Here is a 7,264-nt window from a genome sequence, read left to right on the forward strand (position 1 = left end):
AGCATAACACGGAGTGTGTTACTGCCAGTTGTGCATAACAAGTGATTGTTACTGCCAGTTATAACAAGTAATTGTTACTGCCAGATAGTTGAGCATAGTACGGAGGGTACTACTGCCAGGTGAGCATGGTACGCAAGTACTACTGCCAGTTGAGCATAGCACGGTGTTAAGGGAGTTGTGCTACTGCCAGTGATGTAAGTGAGTTTTACGGATGAGGTGATGAAATTTGAAGGACATCTATTTTGGTTGGATTAATATTGTTGTTTAGTTTATTCCTACTCAACCTCGTGGTAGACTGTGTATTCGTGAACACCTGTGATGAACCATAAATGGGGAGCAGATTTGCAGGTACTAAAGATTAGCTGACTTAGGAGCTATGGGATGCGTGAGGACTTGGCCTTTCTACCTAGAAGTCTAGACCACATAGAATATTTAATCACTTTATTTATTTCCGCTGCGAGTTGTAATTATTTTATATTAAGTTTTAGTTGGTTAAGTTGTAATAAGCATGTAATCGCTAAAGTTTTAATTAAAGTGCTTTGGTTTGTTTTACTTTGTTATTCACTACCTTGGGAAACCAAAACGGTAACGCTCTCATTTACTTGGGATGTCTAGCTAAAGACTCCTGAATAAATGGGGGGGGGGGGTGTTACAGGAGGATGAGGCGGCGTGGCGAGTTTTGCCCATGGTTAAAGAAGAAAGGGAAAGAAATTTCAAGAAAGATGGGAGTACCTGATGAAGTGAAGCTCCGGTGGAAATGACGGAAGTCCGGCGGGTAAGCAGAAGGAAGAGGAAGGGTTTAGGAGAGAGTAAGGGTTTTAAATTTTGAAGTTAATAGAATAAGTGGGTGGAGTGGTTGAGATTATAAAGGAAGAGAGAGAGATAGGGTCCGGGAAATGAGGGGGAGAAGTAGGGGCAATGATGAGTGTTTGGAAAGCTGTGCAAAAGACGGCGCGGGTTTTAAAATTAGTAATTCCTTTCTCGACATCTCCAGGCGTGTCTCACAAGGAATTAGGGGCAAACTGTTTGGGCCAATTTCTGCATATTGGGCCAATAGAGGATTAAGTCTATTAGAGCTTGTATGATGAATTGGGCCAGGGAAACTAACGGCCACAAGAAGCCCGCGGGCTGAAGATGGTCAGGGAGATTTCACAAAGATCAGGGAGAATAGAATTCACAATTGCGAATTATGGAAAGAAGTCCAATAGGACTCAAAGACGGGCCTCCTTGCCGCAGAAGTAACCCGCATCTTGCTAGGGTTTGGGTCCTATAAATAATCAAGGAGAAGAAGGAGAAAAGATCATTCCAGAACCGTCATACAAATACTACACTATGTGCTAGCTATATTATCGCGCCATCTCTCTTGTACTCGTCCTCATATTCAAAGCTAGTGCAATCATTAGAAGGGTATCGTCCCCTCCCGCGGTCGTTTTCCACATTGGGTTTTCCGCATCACCAAATCTCTTGTGTCAATCTTTATTTACGTCTTCAGTTTCCATATTCAGCATTCACATAAACAATATAAATTACATACAATGAATACGACCACTTTGACCTTACTTAACCTAATTCGATAGAAAAATACCAAAACAACCATCTAAACTAGTAATATCCTATGAAAGGCAATTAACGGGCCATCTCCGTCCCTTTAACTCACAACGAAACACAATGAGATATGTGCTTCCTTGCGAGGCAAGTGCGGCCTTGCGGAAAGTTTTGACACATCCGAACATTTAAGCACGAAATAGCACATAATATGTATCACAAAAAGTCAAACCGCTTTCCTCATCTAAGGGGCCGTTTTGTTACAAAAACTGAACAAAGAAAGTCTTTAGTGGAGGATGTCGTCTTAAGGTCTTACCAAGGTGTCTATCCCCTGGCTCTAGCTCAAGTAACCTAAATTGACAACACGGGGTGCCTAAGAAACAAATTCTAGGCGGGAAAGGGGAGGTACTTTGCTTACTCCCAAGAATAACGCGACACGCAAGATTCGACCTTATATCAAACCCTTGACCAAAAGGAGACCAAAGCCCAACTCTCACGGATTTCACTAGTCACTCAAATGAAAAAACGGGGTGATTTTTGTGACAAAAAGTAACCAAAATCACGCTCCTAACTCGACTTACAGAGCATGCCGGCAATCTAATATAGTACCATATCCAATATCCGCTAGAGAAATGTCAAAATAATGCACATACAAGAGAGACAACCGGGTTATAACGGGGCTTGGGTAAGGTGAAAAGGGTTTGGTGCAAGCACCATTTTAGGACATGTGGGGCTAAGGATCGAGTAGTCGCCACATCTAACTAATCCACTAAACTCAACCCATGCAAATGAACTCTTTCACAAAATATGGCAAGGTTGCCTCCATCAAAAATTATTCAATTCTTTACAAAACAATCTCAATTTGCAAATTGCTAACCCTTTATTTGACACAAAATATACATTCTTTTCTTTTTGTTTTTCATTTCATTTTTCTCTTTTTCTATTTGTTTTTCTTCTTCATTTTTTTTTCTTTTCTTCTTTTTCTTGTAAACCTCTTAAGTATGCAAAAATTGGTCAACCATCAAGCTTCATTTCACTTTTGTGATATATAGGACCGTTCTCCTCAATAAAAATCAAATTTCATACCCAATTATACTCCTCAAAACAACTACAAAGACGAACTACTCAACAAAGGTGAGATGTTTATGGAATGTAGTTATTTTATTAGCAAATGAAATGACAAGGCTTAGGAACAAATTGGGTAAACAAAAGGGAAAGATGATCAAATGGGTGAAAAATAAGCTTATTTGGCTATGAGAGGCTACTTTATTTGAACAAAATTATCTCAACATGCACATCGACACTTCTACGGGAATGAGCACCATACTTATGCGTTTTGACATAACATACCACGTAAGGAGAACTACTCTCATGACCTAAACGGGACTGGTTTGATGGACCGGCCATATGGAGGCTCTATCCTCACATTTTAGTAGCTATGTCGAACCTAGGTCAAGTCTCGGGCCTAATACGGTCTCACAAGGTGGTCGCAACTTGGTTGTTAAGCTAGACTTCCGGGTTTTTGCAAGCAAAAATCGTAACCATGTGTCATCAAGTGGCACGAGCTATTAAGAGGGAAATGACACGGACAAAACAATTATCATCATTAAGGACATATACCCTCCACATTTAGACCCTCTAAGAAACTATTTACAAACAAGATGCAACTTGTATGAAACGCAACTAAGCATATGAACAAGCTACGTGAATGCAAGAGTGAACACATATATACATTTCTAGTCTAAATGCACACAATATCTAGTCTTAACAACACACCATCAACACAAGAATATCCAAAACGGTTCTCAAAAGGAACACCCACATCACATATCCCGTCCTCCTCCATGCTTATATATACAAAAAAGAAAAGTAAGGATAAAGGAGAAAGGAATGGAAGAATTTTACCAGGCGTTTTCTCCGATGATTCATGTGTTGCCTATCAAAATGATGAGGACAAATGCAATATATATAATATAAACAATGCAATATTTTTGAAATTTTTCAATTTTTAGGCATTTTTGTAATTTTTTCAAATTAACAAGAAAATATATACATATATAAACAATATGCACAAAGTGGATATTTTCCTCCCCACACTTAAAATTTACATTGTCCTCAATGGAACAAAGTATAGGGAGAGAATAGGAAATTAAAAGAACATATTTTTTTGATTTTAAATATTTGAAAATAAATAACATGTTTTTGTATTTTATTTAAAATTTGAGAATGTCCTTCCCACACTTATTTATTTACATAATTCTTGATGGAAAAAATGAGTGGAGGATATTCGAAAAGTAAATACATATTTTTGAAATTTTTGAAAGTTTTCAATTTTTTTGTGATTTTCAAATAGGTATGTAATGCATGATCTATTCTATATGCGAAATTGAAATATGATGCAACTATACTATATGAATGCAAAGAGAGCTAATTTAGATTAACTCCTATTTGGATCATGCCACTAAATGCAAAATGCGGTAAAAACTTAAGTAAAGGGAAGGAGAATATATACATTGCAGTGGTTCTTAAGTAACTCCACCAAACCTCTTCATTAAGGAGGCTTCAATCAACCGGGATCACCATCCCGAAATCCCACCAACCTTCCACCATTTTCACCACCAACAAAACAAGAGCCTTTCACCCTTGTTATCAAATCATGTAACCTACACATGGCATGTTGAACCTCTTGCCATTTTCGGTCCACCTCTTCCTCAAGCTTCTTCTTGTCGTTGTCAACACTAGGGTCACATACCCTCTTTCCTTTCGATCTCTTCCTCCATCTTTTTGGTTTCTTCTTTTCGGATTTGGGCACTTTCTTCGGGGGAAAATCGGTGCATGGAACAAACCCGGGAGGGAGGATATCGGGGTGAGTATCTCCAACCCCGAGGTCCAACTCCTTCTCACCTTTGTCATCGTCAATCATCATCGTTGCATCAATCTTCTTTGGGGTCTCTTGGGTTAGGAGGTCATCAAGCATCTCAACATTGAGGTTCATGATGTTGTAATTTTTGTCCTTGCTTTCTTGATCCTCCATATGGATGGAATCATTTCCCAAGAGAAGATTTTCGATTTCATCCAAGCTTATGTCAAAACCATGAACATCATAGTTTTTCTCACCGCTCCTCAACTCCTCAAATATGGCAAGTTCAAATTCATCGACTTCCATTTTCCAAGTCTTGCCCTTTTCCCCACATTTATATCTAGCATTCACTTCTTCTTCAAGGAACTTAGCCGGGGACTCATCATCAACTATCGGCTCATGATCAGTCAAGAGTTCCATGTTATCATCTTCATTCTCATGGAGTTCTAATGTTTCCACGGCAAACATGTTTTGAATCACGGTTTTCTTCGAAACATGTGGTAGCTTGAATTCAACTTTTTCCTCCCCAACTTTGAATAATAATCGTCCCTCTTTGACATCTATGACGGCTCCTCCCATGGCCAAGAATGGCCTACCAAGAATGATACGAGAGCGTCTTCCCATAGGGATGTCCAACACAACAAAATCGGTAGGAATTGAAAGCTTGCCAATTTGAACATGATATCCTTGAGAATCCCAATCGGAGATTTGATTGTCCCGTCGGCAAGTTTGATTGTAACAGAAGTGCGAGATGGTCTTGTAACATTTAACCTCTTCACAAGGGCAAGTGGTATGACACTCACACTTGCCCCTAAGTCACACAAAGCACTATCCACGTTTTGGTCACCAACGGTACATGGAATTGAGAAACTCCCAGGGTCATCAAGTTTGACGGAGATTTCTTTAGATTTGACCACATTGTACTCCTCAATTGAAGCATCAAGCTCATGGCCACCAATGTCCACTCGTATTGAAATGACTTCCTCTAGAAATTCGGAGTAATGAGGCATCTCCACCAAAGGTGGATTGGAGGTCTCCATTTTCATTACCAAGTTCATAAACTTGTCATATCTTGAAGTATCATTGGTCTCATATTGCTTGGCCAAAGAGTGTTCTTCCACCATGATCATCTCTTCTTTTTCCGGGTTCCTCTCAACTTCTACCCTCACATTTGGTGCTTCCACAATTTCCTCAAGCATAAATTCTTCATTCATAGTGGTTGGTGTAGTCATAACCATCTCTCCCTTATCCGTGTTGACTTCAACATCCAAGCTTTTACCATGAATTTTCATTATTTTCTCAAGCACATAGCCTCCCATGCTATCTCTTTCGGGCTCATGGTCAACTTCTTGGAATGTTTCCATAGCCATGGAAAAGGGAGTAGTGTATGATAACTCATCTTGACTTGGCAAACCATATGACTCTTCTCTTTCCTCTTCAATTCCCACCATGATAGCATTAACTTCCTTTTCCTTCATAGGGTCCCTTGGATTTTGCCCTTGTCTTAGAAATCCACCCGGTGGTCTTTGAGGATTTATGAGAGCTTGAGAAGCCACCTTAGCTTCAAGATTCTTGATTTGTTGTTGGGTATTACTTCCCAAATCCCCTATCAACTTCACCAAGTTGTCATATTTAGCATCTTCCATGATATTACTTGCTTGGGGTGGTGGCTCTTGGTTGAAAGGTTGGTTGGAAATTGGAAGAGAAAAGCCATATCCTTGATCTCTAAAGTTAGAAGTTTGGTTGTTCCCTTGGTAACCTTGGTTAAACCCGTTATTTTGCCCTTGGTTGTACCTTTGGTTATTGTTGTATTCTTGATTGAACCCTTGACCAAACCCTTGGTTGGCTTGGTTTCCTTGGCAAAAGTTTTGATTACCTTGGTTCCCTTGGTTACTCCCATAATCTTGGTATGCTTGAGGTTGGTTGGCAAAGTTTTGGTTGGATGCTTGGTTGTTTTTAAATGAGGGCCTAGGTAGACGGTTGAGAAATTGTTAAATTCTTGGAAAGCATTCACCTATTGTACATTGTTCCCATTAAAGTTGTTATATTGTTATTTGCACACACTTCATAAGCGTGACCCATCCCTCCACATGACTCACATGTAGATCTTTGCGTCACTTCCTCCATGGATGGTCCATGAGAAGTGGTAGTTTGATTTACTTGGTTCACTTGCTTATTCTTACTCAACTCATCAAGCTTCTTAGTGATCATATCAAGCTTAGCATTGGTCTCCACATTCACTAATAATTAGAGAGGGTGCTTACTTCTTCTCAAGGTAATCCCTCTTGTGCCATAACTTACCACAGAGTCTACCATTTTCTTGATTAGAGTCGTGCCCTTTTCATCACCCAAATGATCGAATCCCCCTCCCGTGGAGGCATTCACCATTTCTTTTGTTCTTGGCAATAGAGTTTGGAAAAATGTTTAAGTGATATACCAACCCGGTATTCCATGGTGAGGACAACTAGCAATCAAGTCTTGATACCTATCCCATGCCTCTCCCAAGGACTCTCCATCCTCTTGTTGGAATGTATGGATCTCGTTTCGGAGCATGGCGGTTGATACCTGTCATTTAGTACCAAAACTAAATACCTAAAATAACTAACAGAAGCTAGTGAAAGTAGGGTCGATCTCCACAGGGAGGCGGTCACTATCTACTCATTAATTCAGTCTGTCTAAGGTCACAAGATGGGGGTTTGAGTATTTAAAATAAACTAATAAAAGCAAGGGTCGATAGAAAATAAAGGGGGAGAGGGATGTCAGGATGTCGGGTTATCATGGTAATACACAAATCAGCTAAAGGTGGGTCAGTCGATTTAATGTGAGAAGGGTATAGGAAAGGTCCTTCCGGTCCGCTAT

The 7,264-nt window shown here is 39.8% G+C and overlaps 1 non-coding gene across 1 annotated transcript; it reads left to right on the top strand.

Moving 5' to 3' along the window:
• The first annotated feature begins 6,851 nt into the window (after positions 1–6,851).
• LOC141650045 (small nucleolar RNA R71) lies at positions 6,852–6,958 on the top strand. The gene has a single exon (XR_012546108.1). It is a non-coding gene; the product is annotated as a small nucleolar RNA R71 (small nucleolar RNA).
• The last annotated feature ends 306 nt before the right edge of the window (positions 6,959–7,264 follow it).

The sequence above is a fragment of the Silene latifolia genome, chromosome 3, assembly GCF_048544455.1.
Source record: "Silene latifolia isolate original U9 population chromosome 3, ASM4854445v1, whole genome shotgun sequence".
Taxonomy (NCBI): domain Eukaryota; kingdom Viridiplantae; phylum Streptophyta; class Magnoliopsida; order Caryophyllales; family Caryophyllaceae; genus Silene; species Silene latifolia.